Here is a 25,594-nt window from a genome sequence, read left to right as displayed (position 1 = left end):
ATTTCAGAGTTTGAGAGACTCTGCCTTTCATTGTATATTCACAACACTGCTTAAAAACCAGGATATTAGCCGGGCGGTGGTGGCGCACGCCTTTAATCCCAGCACTCGGGAGGCAGAGGCAGGTGGATCTCTGTGAGTTCGAGGCCAGCCTGGTCTACAAGAGCTAGTTCCAGGACAGGCTCTAAAAAAAGAAAAAAAGCTGCAGAGAAACCCTGTCTCGAAAAACCAAAAAAAAAAAAAAAACAGGATATGCTCAAAGAACTAATGTCCCAAGCATTCAAAGCTGTTGCCCGACAAAGTCAGGGTGTGGCCATCATATAGAGATTGCCTTTCTATATTAGTATAATTTCCTTCTCCAAAAAGTTGATCTGGGGAGATTTCCATACCTCTAGCTCTACTCTGTTATTCAATGGTCTTAGCCTCTTCTTTCCACCAGGTCCTCCACTGTAATTGTGGACCTGTTGGGGCAGCTGGCCCAATCCCTGTGTTCAGGGGCGTGGCTGCCCCAGGGGAGTAGGATACCCTTAAAAAGGATGGGGCTCCGGGAGGAGCCCTGTTTGCTATCCCCCACGTTATCTTCTGCTCCGCTGGACCCTTGGTTCTGTAAGTTCCCTTATTTCCCCTTTTATTAAAACTGATTTATTATAAAAGGACTATTTTGGTTATTTCCAAACCCCTCCGACCACGGGTACACGCCGGTACCCACCGGTACATGGACCAGGCTCCAAAATTGCTGTAACCAAGTCTTGAGGAATAGTGTAGCCCAGGGTGACCTTGAGCTCACAGAGATCCATCTGCCTGTCTCCAGAGTGCAGGGATTAGAGGTGTGTGCCACCACTGCCTGACCTCTAAGGCTAACTAGTGACTTAGCTCTGCACACTGGTCTTCAGGCAAGCTTTATTTGTAGATTGCAAACAAAATATCACTACAACTCTGTCTCAAAATTGAAAAACAAGAATATAAGTGTCATATCAAGGAAACAGGCTGTATAGTTTAAAATTGTTCCATCCACTTTCGTCCTTTGCGGAGTGACACCTGCTTGTGCTTAAGGCTGATAAGAACCTAGAACACACTTCCTCATCTCTCAGGAGTCTGACATCATGCCTTATCAGATCCCAAACGTGAGGCCCTGCCCTTATGAATGGACTCATTCATGGATATGATTAATTAATCAATCAATGGTTGATGTCAAGAATAGGTTTGCACTGGGCATAGCGGTGCACACCTTTAATCCCAGCACTCGGGAGGCAGAAGCATGTGACTATGAGTTTGAGGTCAGCTTGGTCTGCATAGTAAGACCCTGTCTCAAAAAACAAACAAACAAACAAAAACAGACTAGGTATGCTAGAAAAACCAGTTTAGCTAGAGCTGTGCCCTTTCCTGCCTCTCTAAATGTAATGCTTGTGCACCTGGGGACTCTACTAGTATGAAGGCTATATAGATGTGACTCTATGACCCTGGTGGGGCCAGGGGTGGTAATGTGAGCCAAAACAAGCTGCTTTCGCTATAAACTGCCTGGTTAGTGGTGTTACATTAGCAACTGCTTGTCTCCTGCTCCAGGGTGTTGGCACTTCCGGCCTCTACAGGCACCAGTACCACTGACCCTGCCAGCCTCCACAGGAGTCTTTGTTGACACGCATGTACCTGACACATACATACATAGAATTTAAAGTTTTTAATCTTTAAATTAGAACTGGGTGTTACAGTGCATACCCTTAATCCCAGCTCTTGGTAGGTCGAGGCAGGCAGATCTGAGTCCAAGGCCATCCTGGTGTGCTTGTTGAGATCCAGGTATGCCAAGGCTATTTAATGAGACCCTATCTCAAAACAACCAAATAAACCACACCTTTAATCCCAGCACTTGGGAGGCAGGGGCAGGCAGATCTCTGAGTTCAAGGCCAGCCTGGTCTACGAAGTGAGTTCCAGGACAGCCGGAGCTGTTACGCAGAGAGAGTCTGTCTCAAAAAACAAAACAAAAACAAAAACAAACAAACAAAAATAAAGACAAATAAAAGAATACTAATTAATTTGATTTATAGTTTACCAAGAGAATGCAAACAAAATTGATGAAAGGTATATTTTTTAAAATATGAAAATATGTCCACTATGCAGGGAGGGACTATGTGTAATTCTCTTTCTCTTTTTCCTTACAATGAAAATAGAATTTTTTAAACCAGTGTTATTGACTTCTGGCCCAAATATTTCATCTATGACTCTGCTCTCTGCACACTGCCTGTCAGGTGTTTAGGGACGGAAAGCTCGTATTCTCCTTGTGTCCTTGGGTCCAACCCACCTGATCATGCACGGTTAGCCCTTGAATAAACTGCACTCTGGGTTTACATCTTTTGAGAGTAAACAGGGAAAACAGAGCTCTGAACAGTTATGAAAATTGGACAACAAAAATTGGACATTTTTGTTCCTGGGCCACTGACGTGGCTGAACAAATCCAAGCCCTTGTTGTGCAAGCCCCACAACCCGACTTGGTCTTTGAACCCATAAAAAGCCAGACATGGTAGGCCTGCATTCCTACAGGGAGATGGGAGATAGAGATGAGAGAATGACCCAGAAGTCTTCCAGCCAGCTAGCCCTGAGTGCTCAAAGTGACAGAAACAAAAGAACAAAAGATACCCTGTCTTCACAAGGTTCTGAGAGAGAACAGACACCCAAAATTTGTTTTCTGTTCCCCACATGTACACTTTGGGATGTGGGCACACATATATGCACACATACACACACTGAAGTAGAATGAGATAGAGAAGACCAGTTATTAGGCTAGATACTGATTTCATGACTCAGTGATTTACGTAAAGCACGGTTTGAATTACCTATTTGTCAGGCATGACTTCCCTTGCTACCTGGAACAAAATGACGTGGAGAAATAGCCGAAACAATGGGTCATTGCCCTTAATAACCTGCTGACTGTCACATACACTTCTGTCAAATCTTTTTTACTCACCCCAACCTTATGATTTTAGGGTATAACATGAGAATACAAACAGGACCCAGGATCGAAACTTTCAGGGGCTGTCAGGGCTCCTGACATGGCTCCACTGGTGGTATATCGTATCTGATATCTTCCACTCTCATTAGTGCTAAGAATACTTATTCCAGAGATATTTCTGCAATGGTACAAAACAATAAAATATTAGAACCCCGTGTCCCTCCGGACAGCACGACTGATCTAGCACAATGGAGCCAGAAGCTCAACTATCTGGAGCACCCTGAATGGTTTTATGTCCCTGGTTCTCTCTGAGCAGCTAATATCCTGGGATTGAAACAGCATCCCCCTCCTCCACTGGTAAGTTTTGTAGGCTTTTAATAATTCAAGGGAAATTTCCAAGGTAAAGTTTTCTCCCTGATAATTAGAATTGTTATCATCTGCCGGGCAGTGGTGGCGCACACCTTTAATCCCAGCACTCGGGAGGCAGAGGCAGGCAGATCTCTGTGAGTTCGAGGCCAGCCTGGTCTACAAAGAGCTAGTTCCAGGACAGGCTCTAAAAAAGCTGCAGAGAAACCCTGTCTCGAAAAACCAAAAAAAAGAAAAGAAAAAAAAAAAAGAATTGTTATCATCTGAACAAAGCAATATTCTTTCAACGGAAGATTTACCTTTCTGAGGCACAGCATAAGCAAAAGAGAAATTGCCCACGAGTCTCTTAGTGGAAACAACTAAACAAAGACAGTAGCGTACGTGGGTCTTAGGGACAGAGAGCTTGAGTGACTCCAGAAATTCCTCTCTTCCCTACTACGTACGCTCTGCGTGTCTGTGTCACGCTCCCAGTGAAAACCGGCTTCCTCCAAATGGCAGGAAACCCAGCTCCCAGGGATTCCGAACCTCACTGACATCTTTGCCACTACATTTATGCTGTTTCACATGGTCCATGGATCCTTCTCAAAGCCGTCCAATTAAAGGAATAGCTCCAGGCACATACACATAGCAGGAATGGGTGATGAGACTGGTCAGAGTTTTGGCCCAGCCAGTTCTGCCTGAAAGCGAGACCGGACATTTGTGATAACTGAAAACCTTCCCTATGGTTCGGAATAGGAAGAAGGAGGAGCTGGTTACAGGAAAGTGGAGGAATGACACATTGCCAGCAGTGTAGTATTTGCCACAACAGATAACGCCGGACAAGCACTTGACTATCAGCACGCAGTAACTAGCCAGCTTGACCAAATAAGACATCATAACATGAATGAGCTCTGACAATAGAGTAAAAACAGAAGCACTTTTCCAAGCGAAAGTGGGAGCTCACCAGAAAGATACGCATCAATGCATCAGCAACGATGCCGTCTGAGAAATACACAGGGGAGGGAGCCATGGAAAGGCACTGACATTTTGTGCTTGTATAAGCGTTTAAACTTTTACAAATATGTAGATATATGCATTTGTAATAGAGAAACAAGTAAACAGCAAGGCCCAAAATTCCTTAAAAGTTTTGTAAGCAGTGATAAAAGGGGAATACAGTGTACTGAGAACATAACAGATGTCATGGGTAACGCACAGAATGTAATGTCATGTATTCTATGTCTTTGAAATAGGGGAGGGGTGTTCTACTCTTTAAAGAGAAGAATACACAAAGAAAATGTACCCAAGCGGATGCCATAGGTAAGGTAGTTCCATGCAATCTGGACAGATAAGAGAAAATTATACAATAAGTGTAATACACTTATTACAATAAATAAAATATAAATAAAAATTTGACTGGAAAACAGTAAAAATATTTCTGTGGTTTATTTTATTTTATTTTATTTTATTTGGTTTTTCGAGACAGGGTTTCCCTGTAGTTTCTAGAGCCTGTCCTGGAACTAGCGCTTGTAGACCAGGCTGGCCTCGAACTCAGAGATCCACCTGCCTCTGCCTCCCGAGTGCTGGGATTAAAGGCGTGCGCCACCACCGCCCGGCTTGTGGTTCTTGATATAGACCTATAGCAACCTAGTTTAACTCATCATCACAGAAATGTTGGAGGTAGAAATATAGAGTTTATAGAACTACGGAACAAGGGCTGGAGAGATGGCTCAGAGGTTAAGAGCATTGCCTGCTCTTCCAAAGGTCCTGAGTTCAATTCCCGGCAACCACATGGTGGCTTACAACCATCTGTAATGGGGTCTGGTGCCCTCTTCTGGCCTGCAGGCATACACACAGACAGAATATTGTATACATAATAAATAAATAAATATTTAAAAAAAAAAAAAAAAAAAAAAAAAAAGAACTACGGAACAAGGCGTGATGCGAAGAAGCAGGAGAGCGGAGGAGCGCTTAAGGAAAAGCGCTGCCTGGCTAGGAGGAAATCGACGTTTGGTTTATAAGCTTGCAGCCTGTCAGCTGCTACTCCAAACTGAGACAAAATTTCACTTCAGAGTGGCGCCCTCCCTCCTTATTCCTAAGAAGCACTAACGTGATTGCTTCTCATTGAGAATAAGGACTTCAGGGCCGCGGGTTCCTTTCCCTGCATCTGGCAAAGTCTGCCCCCCCCATACTTCCGGGCATGCAAATGTTCATAGAAAGCACCGAGACCCCGAAGTGAAAAGGAGCCAAGACCTTGACCCCTTCCTTTCTGGTAATTCCAATTTATTAGATCTATCTGATTAGATGGGCCTAAAGTGTGTCACGGGGCAGAAAAAAGCAGTAATTCACAGGAATTAATCATGAAGAAACATCTGGAGAGGAGTGGCGCGCCTAGGTGATTCAGCACACAGCGGACCAAAAGCTGTTCATCACTTCACATTCTTCTCGCCTTGGGGGATTTGTTCTCCAATAAAAGTCAAAACGCTACAGCTTTAGAGCCCCGTGTCCCTCGGGACGGCATGACTGATCTAGCACAATGGAGCCAGAAGCTCGACTATCTGGAGCACCCTGAATGATTTTACTTCCCTGGGTCTCTCTGAGCAGCTAATATCCTGGGATTAAAGCAGCCTCGCCCCCACACTGGCAAGTTTTGTAGGCTTTTTAATAACTCAAGGGAAATTTCCAAAGTAAAGCTTTCTCCCCGATAATTAGAGATTGTCAAAATTAAATTAAAAATTACCACTTTTTGGTAGACTATCGGATTTTTTTTTTTTTTTTTGAATCAGGGGTTTCTCTGTGTAGCCCTTTCTGTTCTGGAACTCTCTTTGTAGACCAAGCTGACTTCTAACTCGAAGATCCTTCTACCCCTGACTCCAGAGCACTGGGAATAAAAGCGTGTGCCAACACACCCTGCCATTTCCCTTATTTTCAAATTCTTGAAAGTTATAGTAAAATAATGCCCCACAAAGCAACTACCCAGTGTAATCCCAGCCTTGGCCTCCATTTTTGGAGGCCCCTCCGCTGTGCCCCTCAAACCTTGACCCCTCCTGAAGGAAAGGTCAAGACCACTCCCTTGGGCTACTTAAACTGCCCCCCAGAAAATAAACACGTGGTGTCCCCTCTTCCTCTGGGGTGAACTTTCCATTTCCCCTCGTGGCCACCCAGGAGCGCAGGTGTCTAATTAAACCTGGATATCTTTTAATCTGGTCTGATTTGGCTTGGTTGGGATTATTAGGAAAATATTCCTAACACCCACTTTTCAAGCTTTCTGGTAAAACAGGTGCTGTAACTTATTATTTCATTCTTCTTATTCAAATAAATTCTTATTAAGAGCCAATAAGCTTGAGAGGAAGGCACAGTCATCTCCAGCACTCTAGGTCACAGGTACCACAGACTTTCTTCCACTAGAGGCCGTTTCTTTCCACGGATTCTCAGAGTCCTTTTGTCTTGGGGTTTCATTGCTGTGAAGAGGCACCATGACCATGGCCCCTCTTATGAATGAAAACATTTGATTGAGGGGCTTGCTTACAGTTTCAGAGGTCCAGTCCATTCTCATCATGGTGAGGAGCATGACGTCATGCAAGTCCTACATCTTGACTCAGCGCAACAGGAAGTCAGTTAACCCTCACACTGAAGGGAAGATTAAGAAAAAAAAAGAGACCTCAAAGCCCGCCCCCACAGTGACACACTCCCTCCGACTAGGTCACACCTCCTCGTAGTGCCGCTCCTTTTGGGAGCCATTTTCTTTCACCACCACTCTGAAGCTACTCATTGACCTGTTCTGCTCGTCTTCTCTTTACTTGAAGTAGGGTTTATTGAGTATTTACCAACGCTGCTTAAGGGAGCAGTTTCTTCACCTGTAAGGTGGAATAGCTTCACTAAGGGTTCTAAGGTTTTTTTTTTTCTACCTTTGAAATGATTCTTCGGCGAAGATGCTACAGCAGTGTTGAGTCGGGGAGAGAGGATGGGGGAAAAGATTGTGCATCTCCTTTGCCATGGAAGAGTTTACAGCAATGGAGAAAAGTACCAAACAAGACTTCAGTGTACATTTTAAACCCCCTGAGTAGATTTCTATGGACTCACAGTGGAGGACAAACTGACCGACATAGTCAGAGAAGGCTTCACGGGAAAGATAGAAATTAAGCTGGGCTAGTACTGGGTCATGGAGGGGAGGGGATTCAGACACACGGAGATTAAACCTAAGATTTAAGATCAAATGTCAGTGTGGTCCTTTGACCCCCACTTCACCTCTGTCCACTCTGTGCCCTCCAGCTCCGGCCCCGGGAGGCTCTCTGCTCTGGTTGACGTATATGCCTTCTGATTTCAGATGGTTCCAGCTAAGCTGTAGGTAAAGGAGAAATAGGACAGCAAAGCAGGCCTTAGGATGGCTTGTTCCCTCCACTGAAGGTCCTCAACCTTCTGCTGCTTCATAACTAACTTTGCTAGTGTCATGAATTGTAATGTGAATATCTTTTTTTCCAGTGGTCTTAGATGACCCCTATGAAAGGGTCGTTCGGCCCCCACAGGGGTCACAGCCCACAGGATGAGGACCACGGGTCTGGAGCCTGTTCCATACACTTCCTTCTTTGGGTTCTGATGTTTCCTCCTTGGCTTGCTTAATCTTCACCGTCAACTGAACTGGATTTAGAATGATCTAGGTTATACTTCTCTGGATGTGCCCAAACTGGTTTAACTGAGGAAGGAAGGCCTAACCTCGTGTGCACGGCACCATTCTATCAGCCGGGATCCTGGACTGAATAAAAAGGGAGAAAGGAGCCGGGCGGGCGGTGGTGGCGCACGCCTTTAATCCCAGCACTCGGGAGGCAGAGGCAGGTGGATCTCTGTGAGTTCGAGACCAGCCTGGTCTACAAGAGCTAGTTCCAGGACAGGCTCCAAAGCCGCAGAGAAACCCTGTCTCGAAAAACCAAAAAAAAAAAAAAAAAAAAAGAAGGGAGAAAGGGCAGGTGAGATGGCCCGGGGCTTACCAGCAAACTGGCAATCTGAACTCAGTCCCCAGGACCCATGAGATAGGAGAGAACTGACTTGCTCCAGTTGTCTTCTGGCATACGCAAAAGTGTGCCTTGTATGCATGCATGGGAACATGCATGCACATGTGTGCATACACACAAACACACTCTAAATAAATAAATAAATGTAACTTTTAAAAGAAAAGAAAAAACAGAAAGAGAGCACTAAGCAGCATTCAACTGCCTCTGCACAATTCTGTGACCAGTTGTGTTAGTATTCAGGCACACCCTGGCACAGCACCTCATGCTCTGGACCTGCCTGTATAGCAGATGGTACCCTGTCCCTTTAAGAGACAAGGCCCACCCACTCTCAGTCTCCCCCCCCCTCCCTCTCCCTCTGCCCTTCTCTCTCTTTCCCTCTCCCTCTCCCCCCCCCCTCTTCTCTCTCTTCCTTCCCTCTTCCCTACCCTTTCAATACATATGATAAGCCCGACACTCAAGCTCTTTCTGCATGGTGTATTCTAGGGTGGGATCCATCAAGGTCTCTCCTGTCCCGTGTCTTATAAGCTGCCTCGTGCTTCTGCCTCTAGGCAGAGCCACTCTCCCCACCAGGCCTTCCCTACAATGTTGGATGGACATGTAAAACAGTTGTTCTCAACTTTCCCAATGTTGTGGCCCTTTAACACAGTTCTTCATAGCATAGAGGGTCCCAATCATAAAATTATTTTGTAACTACTTCATAACTGTAACGTTGCTACTATTATGAATCATTATGTGAATATCAGATGCACAGGATATCTGATATGCAACTCCCAGAGGGATCGTGACCCACAGATTGAAGACCACTGATGTAAATGGTAAGCCAAAATAAGCCTTTCCTACCTTAAGTGGTTTTGCTAGGTAGTTTGGTACAGCAAGGAGAAAAGTGGTTGATATCTCTCAGACACAGAGGCTTTAATGCCCACCCCCCCCCCAGCTTTCTCCAAAGTCAGCCTTGCCCATGTCTGTAAGGAATTCCCTTATTACCATCTCCCCAATTACTCGGGTTAACACGCCACCCATTTCTTGTTGTTACCCTGATATTGTAGGGGTGACTGTAAGCAGCAGCTAACATAGCCTTTCATTTTAATAACTGTGAAATCACAATGCGTTTTATCCATATTTATAGGTTCCATCCTCTCTCTTGGTCTCTGACCCAAAAATTGCTTGTTAAAACAATGCTATTTTCACAATCGGTGGCATCTTGGCATTGAAAATCTAGCACAATACAGTAAAAGATACTCTAGTGAGCAAAGTTACCTTGGATTCAGTAGAAAATAGGCAATTAGAATTTTATTCTATAGTCAACCGAGAGCAATTGTTGAGCCTCTGAGTGGAGTGTCATAATTAGGCATGTGATCTAAGAACACACTTGCAGGGTGTGAAGGAGGGCTGAATACAGGAAGGCCAATTAGGCTGCTGTTGCTATAATTTAGATGAACGCGATGAAGGTCCAAAAGTGCAATTAGAGTCGAAATAAAGAGGACAGGATAGGTATCGCAGGCTGTTATTGCTGCCTTAAAAATGAGCTGGGTCTGAACAGCTCAAGACCTGCCTAGGAGGTGCAGGGATTCCCGAATGAACTAGAGCTGACCCCAGACCCACTTCTCCTCTTTTCCAGGGATCTCATCACCTCCTTCAAAAACTGTGAAGGAGGGAGGGGCTGGAGAGGTGACTCTGAGGTTAAGAGGATGTGCTGCTCTTCCAGAGGACCAGAGTTGGGTTCCCACTGCCTATACCAGGAGGCACATTGAGACAAGTAACTCCAGCTACAGGGGCTCTGATGCCCTCTTCTGGAGCCCACAGGCACCTGCACTCAAGAGAGCCTACCTTCCCCTCCACACACACAAGATACACACATACACACCATTTTAATAACAGGGACTGAAGAGATGGCTCCGAAGACTATTCGATGTTCTTACGGAGGACCTGGATTTAGTTCCCAGCACCCACATGGAAGGCGCTGGTTCTCGGGTATCTGAGGCCCACATCCTGACCTCCTATGGCATCAACCAAGTACACATGTTGATCATGCATTCATGAGGGTCAAATACTTATGTACATAGAATAAAAATAATTTTGTAAAAAAGTAATAACAAATCTTGAAAAAAAATTGTGATGGCCATAAGAACATGATAGTTACGACTGGGATGTGGTAAATATGCTTTATTATTGTATTATAGAAGTTTTAAAATACTATTTAGAATTTTCCACATTAATATTTTTAACTTTTTTTTTTGGTTTTTCTTTTCTTTTCTTTCTTTTTTTTTTTTTTTTTTTTTGGTTTTTTGAGACAGGGTTTCTCTGCAGCTTTTTTAGAACTTGTCCTGGAACTAGCTCTTGTAGACCAGGCTGGCCTCTAACTCTATTTTTAACTTTTAAAATGTTTTCCAAACATAGATTTGTTTAGACTAAACTGGAGAAAGAGTAGACGAAAGCATTAGAGGGTATGAAAGCAATCTCTAAGCAAGACTGTCTGAGATGATTTCTAAATTACATGCCAAGGCCTACAGGAGTTCCTAATGGCCCAGATCTCATCCCTTCTCTCTCTTGACTGCCATGTGCTAAGAGCTCCACTATTTGCCTGAGTCTCAGCCCTTCTCTCTCCTCTCTTCCCAACCTCACAGAGGCAATTATGCTAACAGCCCAGGGTTGCAGAGCTCAGCCACTAGCTAAACCTAAACTCCACAAGTCTGCTACAAGGATTAACTCATTCAGTCCTAACAGTCTACTTTGCAGATAAGGAATTTAAGAAGCCCAAGGGCACACAACTAACAGGCAACAAGACAACCAGACATTCTGGTTTCAGAAGTCAGTTTTGTGCGCACTACATGTCGCTATATGCTGCGGTGGCCATTATGAGAAATTAAGTATCTATCCTTGACATTAGGAGACAGTGAAGAGACTGTGGGTAGTCAAGAATTCACCAACAATACCTTTGGGGAGAAACTCAGATTTGTATGTCATTGTTCAAAGATGGAACCAGGATAATAATAAATAAACATACAAAATAGAAGTGAAGGAGCATGCTACAGAGGGTGGAGAGATGGCTCAGTCATTAAAAGCACTGTCTACCCTTAGAGAGGACCAAAGTTTGGTTTCCAGCACCCACATGTTGCCTCACAGTCACCTGAACCCCAGTTCCAGGGGATCTGCACCCTTTTTCTATCTCTAAGGGCAGCAGGCATGCATATAGTGCACACACCACATGCAGGCAGACAAAATACACATGCACATAAAATAAACTAAATCTTTTTTTACATGTTAAAGCACATAATATAATGAGAGAATAGTTTCAAAATCTTGCTAAAATATTCTAAATAGGCCAATAGTTAAAACTTAATAGTACCTGAAAGAGAGGCTAATATATACACTCAATTCAGCCAAAGTATAAAATAAATCATATGCACTTTCATGAGGAAACTGTTAAACATTAAGAAAAAATTTAAAGGTTGGACCTGTGAGATAGCTCAGTGGATAAAGAACCTGCTGCCAAACACGACAACCCACTGGATCCCAGAGCCTACAGGGTGAGAAAGAGAGAATTGGTTCTTTCGAATTGCCCTTTGATAGACACATAACAGTGTAGCATGCTCCAACTCCTTACAAAATAATTAATCAGTGCAAAAAAATAGAGACAATACAATACAAAAATTTCCCTTAACATATAAGAAGTTTTTCAAGCCATATAAAAATGGCCACTAGTCATAGAAACATGGGCAAAGAAATGAAATATCCAAAAGTAAATAGACCAAAACACTGGGCTGGCGAAATGGCTCAGTGGGGAAAGGTGCTTGCTGCCAGGCCTGACAAACTAAGTTTGATCCCTGAGGACTCACCTGGCAAAGAAAAGAACCGGCTTCTGCAAATTGCTCAGCCACCTCCATTTGGACACCGTGGCACCACAATTCACATATATGGATAATAAATAAATAAATAAATGTAATTTTAAAAATAGACCAAGACATGGAGAGAAAAGGAAAACAAGGAGAGGGGAGGGGAGGAAATTACATATTCTTAAACACTATGAAAGACTGAATCTCATTCATCAGAAAATACGAAAGCTAGAATGACATATTTCTCGAAATTCTTGGAGTGCAAAGAGGTTGACCATCTACTTCCTCCCACAGCGTGTGGAACAGTTAGGAGTGTGCTAATGAGGAAGATGTGTGTCCCGAGCTGGAGAGATGGCTCGGGAGTGAAGAGCACTGGCTGCTCTTCCAGAGGTCCCTACACCCTCTTCTGGAACAAAGGCATACATGTAGACAGAGCACTTGTACTTAAATAAATAATAAAAAAATATGTCTGCCCTGGATGTTTTACAGTCTCTGGGAAAATCGCATGCACGCTGAAGCTTTTACCTAAGACTTCTTATGGAGTCTATCCAACAGACTCACGTGCAAGAGAACACATGTATATTGGGCCACTCCATCCATTAAAATATTTTCTTTTCTTTTTTTTTTTTTTTGAGTGGGGGGTTGGTTTTGAGTGTAGCCCCGGCTGTCCCGGAACTCACTCTATAGACCAGGCTGGTCTCGAACACACAGAGATCTGCCTGCCTCTGCCTCCCGAGTACTGAGATTAAAGGCATGCATGGCCACAACCCAGTTTAAAAATGGTTTTATTTATTTATTTTATTTATTTTCCATATATGCAAATTGTGGTGCCACAGTGTTCAATTGGAGGTTGTGCTGAGCACATAGAAGACTAACAAGGTACTGGTCATAAACTATTCTTCACCTACAAAACAGAATTATTTATAGTCGATACAAAAAGTGAGACAGCCGGGCGGTGGTGGCACACGCCTTTAATCCCAGCACTCGGGAGGCAGAGGCAGGCGGATCTCTGTGAGTTCGAGGCCAGCCTGGTCTACAAGAGCTAGTTCCAGGACTGGCTCCAAAGCAACCTAGAGAAACCCTGTCTCGAAAAAATAAACAAACAAACAAAAAGTGAGCTAGTTCTCAGCCAATAGGATGACCCCATGTATGAAGGCAATTGCTACCAAGCCTGACAAACTGACTTTGATCTTTGGGACCCCTAAGGTGGAAGGAGTGAACTGACTCTCACAAGTTGTAGTGTGATCTCTACATACTAAATAAACACATACACACAAAAATAAATAGATAGTAAACAAAGTGAAGATGCAAAATAAATAAACAAAAATGTTAAATGAGGCAGCTCTCAGTATTTTGTGTTAGATATTATAAATATTATGGAAAAAGCAGTACAACGTACAACGTGTACAGTATAGTCACATTTGAGTAACATATGTACTGGGTGCCTACACACACACACACACACACACACACACACACACACACGCACGCTCGCACACACAGCAGTCAATACAAGTTTCTGTAGACGGGAGATCATCAGCTCAGTGTGTAAAGAATACAAATTCCTGTGTTTCCCACTTACAGCCTGTATTTCTCCCATTCTCCCTCCACACCCTTCTTCCTGGAACTTGTTCCTTTATATGATGATGTAACCAATCTTTCTCCGTCCCAGCTGCCAGCTCACAAATAATCACACGAGACTATTAATTATGAATTCTTGGTCTTTTCTTACGCTTGTTCCTAACTAGTTTTTATCACTTAAATTAACCCATATCTTTTTAAAAAATATTTATTTATTTATTATGTATACAATATTCTGTCTGTGTGTATGCCTGAAGGCCAGAAGAGGACACCAGACCTCATTACAGATGGTTATGAGCCACCATGTGGTTGCTGGGAATTGGACTCAGGACCTTTGGAAGAGCAGGCAATGCTCTTAACCATTGAGCCATCTCTCCAGCACCCTAACCCATATCTTTTAATCTATGTTCTTTTACGCCATTTGGTTACCTTCACTCTGTACTGCGTAGCCTGCTTCCTGTGCCTGCTGGCTACTTTACCTTTCTTCCCTGAGCCTCTCTATCCCCAGAAGTCCCACATAACCTCTTCTTGACTAGCTATTGGCCATTCAGTTCTTTCCTAAACCAACCACAGTGATATAACTTCACACAGTGTAAAGGAATATTCCGAAACATAGTGGCCGTAAGAGTTAAGTAGTTACATCCACAGACAACCGCTAGAAAGAAAAGGATGCTTTTGTGCCAATTCCACTCTTGGAGTAAGGAACTCTTACCAGTGGCCCTCTAGGGGACATCCCCTTAAGGACCGTTGCGCCTGATCAGTCTTAAATTCACCGCAAGAGTAGGCAGTTTACCAAATGCACCAGACCGGTAGGTTTCAACTGGGGTGGGTTTTGTTTTTGTGTTTATTTTGTTTGCTTTTGTCCTCTCTAGAGAATAATCATCAGCAGCTGGAAATTCCCTCAGTTGTCACGTCTTAGGGAAAGGGTGTGCCTGGCGTCTGCCGAGCCGTCTGTACATCCAAAACCCCTCACTACCATAGGCTGGTCATTTGGTGAGCAGCTCCTGGTGGGACATCATCCATTGTGACCAGGAATCCCTCGACTGGCATGCGGTCAGTTTTCTGCACGCACATGGAGACAAGAACTTAAAAAGAAATGCTGAAATCTGTTGGATTTACTAGATGTGAAAAAGAGACCCAGCACCTGGAAGGATTCCAAGAGAAAGCGGACTGTGTTTTTTAAAATGTGCTACTCTCAATGTTGGTCGGAGATGCTTCTTATTGCAGTGGATAACGGTTAATATCCAAAGTGCTGGGAATAGGGTTGTGAGCACTCATCAGTAGAAGGGTCATCTTGTATTTCACCCCCACCTCACCAAAGCTCATGGAATATCAACAGAAGAGGAGTGAGAAGAATTAAGAGCCAGTAGATGTGGACAAGTGTTATGAAGTGTTAGCCTCTGGACAGGGCGTGGCTATTACACGCATCGGCTCACAACAGCTATGGCTACCTGCATAAGATTAAACCAGTTAAAAATTCCAGCGGAGGGGCTCCTAAGGTCTCTCTCTCTCTCTCTCTCTCTCTCTCTCTCTCTCTCTCTCTCTCTCTCTCTCTCTCTCTGGTTTTTTGAGACAGGGTTTCACTGTGTAGTCCTGGCTGTCTTGAAACTCACTCTGTAGACCAGACTGACTTTGAACTCAGAAATCTGCCTGCCTCTGCCTCCCAAGTGCTGGGATTAAAGGTGTGTGACACCACTATCTGGCTCTTGTGTTCTTTTTTTTTTGGGGGGGGGAGTGGAGGGCAGACATGGATGCCTGGGAAATGAGTGGGATTGGGGTGCATGATGTGTAATTCCCAAAGAATCAATTAAAAATTGTGTTCTTTCTTTTCTTTAAAGATAAATTAGTAGTAAATATTCAGATTCTGGATTCTGGGCATAGAAATTGAATCTGATGTTGGATGGTGGTGGCACACACCTTTAATCCCAGCACTCGGGAGGCAGAAGCAGGCAGATTTCTGAGTTCAAAGCCAGCCTGGTCTACAGAGTGAGTTCCAATACAGCAAGTGCTATACAGTGAAACCCTGGCTCAAACAAACAAAATCTAAAAAAGAATCCATTCTTATGAAAGATGTCACATGTGCTTTGTAGCTTGGTGATCATTCTAGATCCTCCCCTAGGCCCTTAAGCTATAGAACCCTTTCTTATGGGAGAGGTCACATGTATTTTGCAAAAGATTTGCAAAAAAGATACATTAAGCATTATCGTGATAATTGTCACCAGGAAAATTTCCAAAGCTGTATTCCACTTAACTCTGTCAAAAGTAAACTACCCAGTATCAGACTCTAGAAGTCTGAACCAGCACTGGCTACTGATTCCTGTTGGACCAGACTCCCTTCTTGCCTCATGCGGATCATTACTCTGTAGCCCGATTTTGCAGAGACCCCCACAGAAAACCTTCTGGCTCTTATTTCAAAGGGCAAACTTCAGCAAAGAAGAGAACAGTCATGTACAAAAAGTGACTCAGGAAAGTTCCAGTCAAAGAAATCAGTTCAATGAAAGAAAAGTAAGATTCTACAAAATCAACATGGACCAAAAAGATTGAGTGTTGGGCTTTGAGACTCAAACGATGCTTTCAGGTAATATATCTAGTAAGGGTGAGTAAGACCGATTGCAAGGTCTGTTTGTAGCTCAGCGGGAGAGTTCTTGCTCTACATGTATGAAGCTCTGCGCTTTATCTGCAGCCCTAGGAGTGGGGACACAGATTGAAACAAGGAATGGGTGAAGGGTGAATGAACTCCCAAGCATGGACTCCTCAACCAAGACAAAAATAACTCTGTGTAGCAAACCTGGTACAGACACGTTAAGAGTCACTGATCCTGAAGGGACGACATAGACAGGGCATGGCCAGGGCTGTGGAAAGATGACCAGTGGCCAGTGGGCTCTTTGTTACCCATCTCCTGGAGGTAACACATGAGTCCAGCGCAATGAGTGATCCTGGAGAGGTTTCAAACTCTGAGAATGACCGAAGTTAAATTCCCACATATGCAGTTGAATTAGAGAGTGGACAAAACTCAAAGTACATTGAGATTCAGAACATCTTTTGTGCATTTGTGTCTGAGCCCCGAGGCTCAAATCCTCAGCATTCACATTATCAATAATAGAAAAAGAGCCAAGGTCACTTCTGAGTCTCAGATGAATCACAGGGGCTGTAATGGCATGCTCTTTTAAATCACAAACCTTAGAGGCATGATGGGAGAATCTTATTCTTCCTGAATAAAGAAACAAATATCTGTATTAGAGCCTGTCCCTTCCGCAGCTGGGGCCAATGCAGAAGATCACAGGAATGGTTGGTTACCAATCTTTGCCAGGTGGTTGTGGGGGACCAGCCATGATAAGCTAAGTATAAACAGATCATCCAAAGGAAGTTCTTTATTTCCAGCCATTATCACCTGACAGAGTAGAACTCTGGCCCTTGATAAATTTAATAAGAGGCCCAAGTCTCAGTAGTTTACCCTGAAGCAATATCTGGTAGCAGGAAAGAGCCACAAGCTGAGATAACCTTACCTCCACCCAAGAGCAGACCATTCAAAGGAAATGCCTGGCATTCCAAGCTCTGTAGATAGAAACACCAGCCAGTGCACATTCACTAGGACACCCTAGACAAATGTCAGCTAATCAGAGGTCTTGAACCTCAGATACCCCTCACCCCCACCTTTATTACTATAAAAACCCATTTCTAATTGAGCTTGGGGCTCTCTGGTTATTCCAATACGTTGGACATGAGGAGAGACTGAGTTTGCAAAGGATTAAAATAAAGGCTCTTTGCTTTTACACATGGGACTTGGTTTTCTTGTTGGCCTTGAATAGACTTCGTGGATTTGGGCATAACAGTGGTCTCTTGCTGTTGTGAGTCCCTGATGCCATCCTATACCATTCTGGCAACTCAGCTACTTTCTCTAGCTGCTGTTCCTGCTGCCGTGCAGGGAACTGGCTTCTGTCCATTGTCTGTCTTAGCTCTGGCCATTCATAGTTTCTGACTACTCTTGACTTTCATTGTCCCGTAGCTTCTGATGGTTGCCTTTTCTCTGGCATTTCGCTTTCTGAGCTCCACTCAGCAAACGGCTGGCTTTCTTTGTGTGTGACCTGCTCAGCTTTGTCAGAGCAAACACTGGTGTGTTCTCTTCACTCTGGCCACGTCTGGTAAGCAGAGTCATTACCCCAGATAATACGCTTGTCCCCAAACTACACTGTGGCTAGGGAGGGGCTTTCAAGCTTTCCGAGCCCATATCACAAGGGGCTGTTTCTGTAGTCGACTCTATGGACATGTCAGTGATAATTTCAAAACCGACAGCTTCTACGGAGCAGTAACCATGGGCCAGAACTGTTTCAAGTACTTTAGGATTAGTCTCTTCAAACTTCTAAATGACACTCCCATTTCAAAGAATGGGAAGAATAAACTGGTTAGCATGGAGCAGTGTTTCCAGGATCACCTACCCAGCAGCGCAGCCCCAGGGCTTTAGTTTTATTAATCTAGTTTTTAACCACTGCATCTGTGATGCAAGTGAACTTCAAGAAACCTCTGTTGGAGCTTTTGCATGTGGCGGAGAATGGCGGTAGGAGAACACCAATGACTCCGACTCTACGTTGGCTGTGTCCACTTGTGACTGGGAAGTGTTTCTCCAGCTGGGGACTATCCCAGAGGAGAACGGGTTTTTACAAGGGGTTGGGGAGGGTAGATAGTCCTGTCTGCCACCTATTGCTACTGTTGACAGCATAGCTCAGAGGGTAAATGAGTAGTAATTTAGTACTTACTGTAAGTCAGAATAAGTGCTTGGTTCTTTCACTGAATTTTCTCTCTGTAAGGTCAGCGTTATTGTTTTCAGTGTTCCTTTTCTTTTTTTAATATTCATTTATTTATTTACTTACTTATTTATTTACTTATTTATTTATTATGTATACAATATTCTTTCTGCATGTATGCCTGAAGGCCAGAAGAGGGCACCAGACCTTATTACAGATGGTTGTGAGCCACCACGTGGTTGCTGGGAATTGAACTCAGGACCTTTGGAAGAGCAGGCAATGCTCTTAACCGCTGAGCCATCTCTCCAGCCCCAGTGTTCCTTTTCTTTATTCTGATACTGAGAACAAAGTCCAGGGCCTCTTGTATGCTAGGCGAGCACCCATTTTTAGTTTTTTATTTTTTATTTTTTTAAAGACAAAAGTTGAGAGCTGAGAGACTCATCATTGGTTTCTCTTGGGATCTAAGTAGGAGGAATATTGGTTCTAATCCAGGGGGACAGGCTGGTGTGCTTCACCTGCGAGCCAAGGGTGTGATTCGCTTATGCTCTGTTCTTACCTTAGAGCCCATCGGATTTAAGATTGCAACCTCTAGCCAGGTCCCTGCACTCTAGAGGCAGAGGCGGGCAGAGTTTTGTGAATTTGAGGTAAGCCTGGTGTACAAAGTGAGTCTGAGGACAGCCAGGGCAACACAGAGAACCCCTGTCTTGGGAAAAAAAAAAAAGATTGCAACTGTATAAAATTCAAAGTGCCTGCTTCTCTGAATGACTACTCTAAAGACCTGCCCAGAAGATTGCTCAAGCAGGAACATCTAACAGTCTTCAGTAAGGAAAAAAATTCCTAAAAATTTATAATCATTTATAAATGGTCTCTCTATTATGCAGCCCTGGAACTCACTGTAGACCAATCTGACCTTGAACTCACAGAGTTGTCCCCACCCCCCACCCCCAGCACGCCTACTCCCTGTCTCAGCTTTCTGAGTGCTGAGCTTAAAAGTGAGCATCACCATGCCTGGCACAATATTTAAAGCACTGAGATTTAAAGATTGCTATAGCAGTTAGGGTAAACCAATAAATGTAAGATGAAAACCCCTCCTTCTTGAATAACGCAATAATTTGTTGACAAATAGGGTTGTTCTAATTATGTAAATGTTATAGACACTGAAATGCCTTCAACAACTTTGACAAAAACGCTGGGAAGGAAATACTGCAAATGCGCACAGGTCTCCACTAAAGATGAATAGATTGCACGGGGAATGGGCTCTTCTGTTCCATGTGTGCGGTCACATGAGTGTGTTGTGTTCTGGAAAAAATGCTAGAGAATCTTTCCTCAGATCTCCCGGTACCTTGTCTGGATAATAAGGATCGTCCACTGGGAGGTGAGGACCAACTTCCACATTTGCTGGGTCCAGACTCTGACAGATCTAGATAGCGCATCTTCCAGTGTTGTAGACTGAATTGTGTTGCAGTCAAAATTCATGCGCTGAATTCTTCCTCTCCAGCACGTCGCAGTATGGCTGCATTTAAATACGTGGCCTTCAGAGAAGTAAGGGAAGGTAAGACAAGGTCCTAGAAACAGGCCTTCATCTCATATGTCAGGTGCCCTTATAAAGAGATTCAAATGTAGACAGTGCAGACTGAGGAATGATTACAGAAGGATCCAGTTGGAAGGTAGTTATCTCCCAACCGAAAAGGGAAGGCCTCAGAAGTAAACCAAACCTGCTAACACCATAATTGTGGATTCCTAGCACCTAAGTCTATGAGACATAAGCTTGTGTTGTTTAAGCCCTTCAGTCGGTCGTGTCTTGTTGTGGCATTGTTAGCAAACTAATACACACTAATATACACTCAGTCCTGAGTCAGCACAGCTGTTACTGGCATAGCACAGACAGTAGGGTTTTGGTATCTTAACCACTCTCAAAATTGGAAACACAGACATTCTGTTGTGTTAATTCCACAGGCAAGTGGTCTCTGCTTGTCTCCCAGGAATCCATTTTCAGCGGACGCTGCTGCTTGATTTTCTGAGCTGAGACAGGTATTGACTTCCTCAGTTAAGCCGGGAGTCTCCCCATTGAGCCTGTCGACTCTTTCAGTCTTTGCCTGTTGCTGACAGTGTTAACAGGAAGGTTCTGCTAATAAGCCATAGCTTCATCAAACACCTCCTTCTGAGAGAAATAGGAGGCAGCGATTTGATTCCTCTCAATGTTTTCGTTCCCTGTCACTCACCGTACCAGACTGTCAAGAGATGTCACTCTTCTGTTCAGGGACATCTCTCTTTATTTCTTTTCAAGTAGCATGAAAGCCTTAGGAAGGCTGTTTCATTAATATTGGACTTTCCGGAGTGTTGCAAAAGCATTTTATCATCTTGTCCTATTTAGTTGATAGGAATAAAGGATCAAGTACTTGTAAATAATGTCAATGGTTTAAATAAAAAATGATGCTAGGACTTAGAATCCAATTCTGTTCGTCTTTATAAAAAAAATCAAAATACATAGAATTGACAATAATGAATACAGAGTCACTTGGGAATCCCTGGAGATGCATTACTGATATTCTTGTTACAAAGACAATTATTGAAAAGGAACTTGGCTAAACGTAGCAAGTGTTTTAACGAGAAATACAATTTTACTGTAAGATGGAGAAGGAGCTTGAATTGAATTATTCATTGTGATGTTGATGAGGCTGCATAAAACAAAGCCGCGTAGATGGCGTGTGCAATCCAAGGCTGCACGTTGCTGGCTTTTGAATCACCAAGAGCATTTGATTAAATGGCACAGCAGAGCCACCAAGGCCATTTTCACAAGAGCAGCTGTACCCACAGCTGGCTGAAGTTGAGTTGCCACAAAGGCGTCCTGACCTTGGTAGCACGCTTGACCTCTCCTTCCAGCTCTCTTTGCCAGCCCCCCACGGATCTCAACTCTTGCACTGCTTTGAGACATGCCCAGAAGAAAGCTGAAATAGAATCCTGTCATAAATCAATGCCTATGAATGCCTACTCTAAAACTCCTAATTTACATGCTACGTGGTGTGTGTTCTTTGGAAAGATGTAAAGCTATGCAAATACTTCCCAGGAAGTGATGGTAGAAGAGAACCGCTTGGCTAGGAAAAGATGCATCAGAACTCAGCAAGCACTGCGCTACCAGTGTCGGGCTGTGACTGCGGAGTCTGCGGGGAGCTGATAAATGTCTATGCCAAATAGATGCTTGCCTTTTATTTCCAAACGGACTCAATATTGTATAGTTATCTATCCTGTCTACCTGGAACCCTTGATGCAGTTTGTAGCCCTTTTGGAAGTATGAAAGGACATAGTGTTTTCTCTCTCCTTTTTCCTGGGCCTCTCTTTGCTATAAGACTGCTATGAATATATATAACTGTAAATGGCTATTTCCTCACGTGTAAATGCTTTCATTCTGGGTAATGAGGTCCACCTCCTAACAGTACCTCCTCCTCTCCCCTATAGTTGTCTTTCAGATTTAAAATGAGAAAGTTTGAATTTTGCAATATGTATGTCAAATTTCTGCATACTTGCCTAACTCCAGTGACTCAGACTGTCTCATCTTTATCACAGGTTCTCAAGACAGAAAACCGGAGCAGGGCTGAGTTCATTCCTCAGCTACAGACGCACTTGAAAAATTACGTTTAGTTCAACTTCTCTGCAATCAATCTTAGAACCGTGTTGTAATACATTGTAGACTGTGTCAGTGAAGAGGAAGCAAACCCTTGGGGCCTCTTGCTAACCTCACACGGGGCCAGATGATGCTACTTGCCATTTTAATTTGCTTAATGGTATTGAGGGAAACCAGACGCGAACACATATTTCCAATTAAACTTTGAAGTGCTTGGCTGATATCTCCAGCATTGCATTTCAGATAACAAGAGTTGCATAGAACCCAAAATTTGAGTCAGTTAATTTTAAGGCTGAATTGTAGAACAAAACCTATTTTTTTAGAAAAGTAGAGGCAACTGTTTATTGTGCTTATTTGACTTGTGAGTCCAGAATTCTGTTTTAGACACTAAAAGACATTAAAAGAATTTTTTTTCAAGACAGGGTTTCTCTTTGTAACCACTCTGGCTGTCCTGAACCTAGCTCCTGTAGACCAGACTGACCTTGAGCTCATAGAGATCTGCCCATCTCTGCCTCCCAAGTGCTGGGATTAGAGGTGTGCACCACCACTTTCCTGCTTGGGTTATATCTTCATGAGTTGATGGCCAAAGATATTTTATAGTCCCCTGAAATATTACAGGCTAATGCCAATGCTATCCTCTAAACCTGACACTAAGACCCTATTGCTGAAGACACCTTTGTATAGATGGCATTAGAACAACAGGTCTGAGACATGGTGGGAGCAGGTGCTGTCATAACATCCAGGTAACTAAAGGCCCATTTAAAAATGCCAAATTGAGATAAAAATCAAGGGTACAAGTTTGTTACAGAAAACTATACCCACATCACTCAGTTACGGAGACATTAAGACATAATTCACATCCCTTTAACTCAATCTGCATAGCCCTGAGGTCATCTTGCAAAGTACATATCAAAAAATACGAAGTTAGAGAGACAAAGTTTGACATGATGTCATTCTGCAGGTCAAACTGGGAAGGTCATGCTGAGCCTCTGTTCTGACAGAAAAGCATCTGATCCTTTGTATACGCATTGGTCTTATTGTACCAAAGCAACTTGTACACTTCAACATTTTCAATGAGCATCTTTTTCCTTCCAGTAAAAACCAAAAAACTAAAAATAAAAACACTCAAAGTTACAACAGAGAGTGTCAACTCCAAATAAAACCCTGGAAGGTCTGCTGATTCCCCCATTGAGTGGCAGGGCTCGAGTCATCTTTAGGAGAGAATTTTATTTCGGAAGTGTCATCTTAAACTGTAAGGATGTCTCTGCCATCACAATTACACATGCCAAAGGAGAAGCCATGTTGTCACAATGCCCACTTACCCCTCGAGACACCTCAAACCCACCCTTGGTGACCTTATATACTGATGGAGGACTCTCATTGGCTAATAAAGAAACTGCCTGGCCCATTTGATTGGCCAGCCCTTAGGTGGGCGGAGTAGACAGAACAAGAAGAAGGAAGTGAGGTAGATGGCTCAGTCAGATGCTACGCCTCTCCTAAGTTAGACAGACTGCCATGCCTCTGCTCAGGGAGTGAGAGGCAATGAAGCTCCAGCCCAAGATGGACGTATGCTAGAAACTTCCTGGTAAGGCACCACTTTGTGGTGCTACACAGATTATTAGATATGGGTTAAAGCAAGAGAAGTGAGAATTAGTTAATAAGAGGCTGAAACTAATGAGCCAGGCAGTATTTAAAAGAATACAGTTTCCGTGTAGTTATTTCGGGGTAAAGCTAGCTGGGTGACCAGGAGCCGGGCGGCGGGAAGCCGGCCCGCTGCTCCACACTACAATATACTCTCCTTTTTATCTTTGTTTTTCTTTTTATTAAACAAGAGAAAGTAGACAGATACATGTTGGTAAATGCTATTCACATAGAGACACAGTGTAATCCGATGACCTCTCCTAACCCATCTGCCCCTGCATCAGAGTGGTCAGGAACCCAAGTAAAGCAGCTCTCTGGCTCTTCATGTTGCCTCTTCCTGCCAGCCTTATTCTGTGTTCAACTCCAGCGTTTTGTCAAACCCTTTCCAGATTTCTGTTTGATTTCAGTGGATTTTGAAGATGGGTCACCACTCTCGTTCAGATAAAATTCTTCGGAGAGAACTTTGTTTTCAAAGTAAGGATTTTCATCAAAATAAAAATCTATTGTGTAACTTGACTTAATGTCTTCAAATTCTGTTGCTTTAGCAGAGCCCCTTCAACTTCCTCCCCGAGCAGCTCAGACACTTGTGGATGGCTGACACCCCAAAATTTGGGATTTTGGCCATCAATTCTGACCTCTTCTGAAAAAATGGTTGGCTGAGTTTGTTATATTTTTGTTCTACTTTCAGAGTTTCCTCTCTGACTTATTCATTAAGTCTGTCCACTTTGTTTTGTTCTCCATCAATGTGTTCAATTGCTTCTTGCTGTTTATTTTTTTTCCTTTGGCATTCCAGGAGAGGGCGACTTGTCCTCTAAATTTTGGGGAAGGAGAGATTTGGGTTTTTTGGTTTGAGGCAGGAGTGCACATTGCTGTTTTGGGACCACGGCACGAGGAACGTGACTAGAAGCCAGAGGCCAGATGCACACAGAAGGAAGAAATTTGCAGGAACACATCACTTTTTAATTCACAAGATTTTCATTTTTGTTCATCCCCAAGATCTCAGTATTAATATTAATATCAACATCAATATCAATGTCAGGGGGCTGGAGAGGTGGCACAGGAGTTAAAAGAACTTGCTACTCTTGCAGAGGACCAGGATTCAGTTCTCAGCACCCACATGGTAATTGTGGCGGTTTGAAAGACAATGGTTCCCCCAGGTGAATGGCACTATCTGGAGGTGTGACCTTGTTGGAGGAAGTGTGTCACTGTGGGGGTGGGCTTTGAGGTCTCCTATGCTCAAGGTATGCCTAGTTCAGTTCACTTCCTGTTGCCTATAGATCAAGGTGTAGGACTCTCAGCTCCTTCTCCAGCACCATGTCTGCCTGCGTGCCACCATGTCATGAAGATAGTGGACTAAACCATTAAAATTGTAAGCTCCTCCCCCTCCAATTAAATGTGTTCCTTCATAAGAGTTGCTGTGGTCAGGTCCTGAAGAGATGGCTCAGAGGTTAAGAGCAGTGGCTGCTCTTCTAGAGGAGGTCCTGAGTTCAATTCTCAGCAACTACATGGTGGCTCACAACCGTCTATAATGGAATCTGATGCCCTCTTCTGGCATGCAGGTGTACATACAGACAGAGCACCATATACATTGAATAACCAAAGTTCCTTCATTTTGTCCTCTGCCTCCATCTTGTGTCTTGTGTAAGCTATTTCCCATAAAACATTCTAGTCCCCAGAAATGGCTAGGGGCAAAAGTAACAGGGTAGCCCTCTGAAAAGTACAGATAAACACAGAATGTCCCCACCCCAAGGTCAGCTGATTAAAAAAAACTTGACAAGCAACAGGAGAGGTTCAAAAATAAAATTTCTGAGAAGTCCCTAGACTCCAGCCAATCAGGATTGAACCCGTTACCCAATATCCTGTTGATAAGTAAAAATTAATAA

General features: G+C 43.5%; 1 pseudogene; it reads right to left on the bottom strand.

Moving 5' to 3' along the window:
• Positions 1-1,533: 1,533 nt before the first annotated feature.
• On the bottom strand, positions 1,534-24,664 carry LOC119800691 (annotated as a pseudogene).
• Positions 24,665-25,594: the final 930 nt, after the last annotated feature.

Source organism: Arvicola amphibius, chromosome 14 (genome assembly GCF_903992535.2).
Source record: "Arvicola amphibius chromosome 14, mArvAmp1.2, whole genome shotgun sequence".
Taxonomy (NCBI): Eukaryota; Metazoa; Chordata; class Mammalia; order Rodentia; family Cricetidae; genus Arvicola; species Arvicola amphibius.
This window is presented reverse-complemented; position numbering and strand designations above follow the sequence as displayed.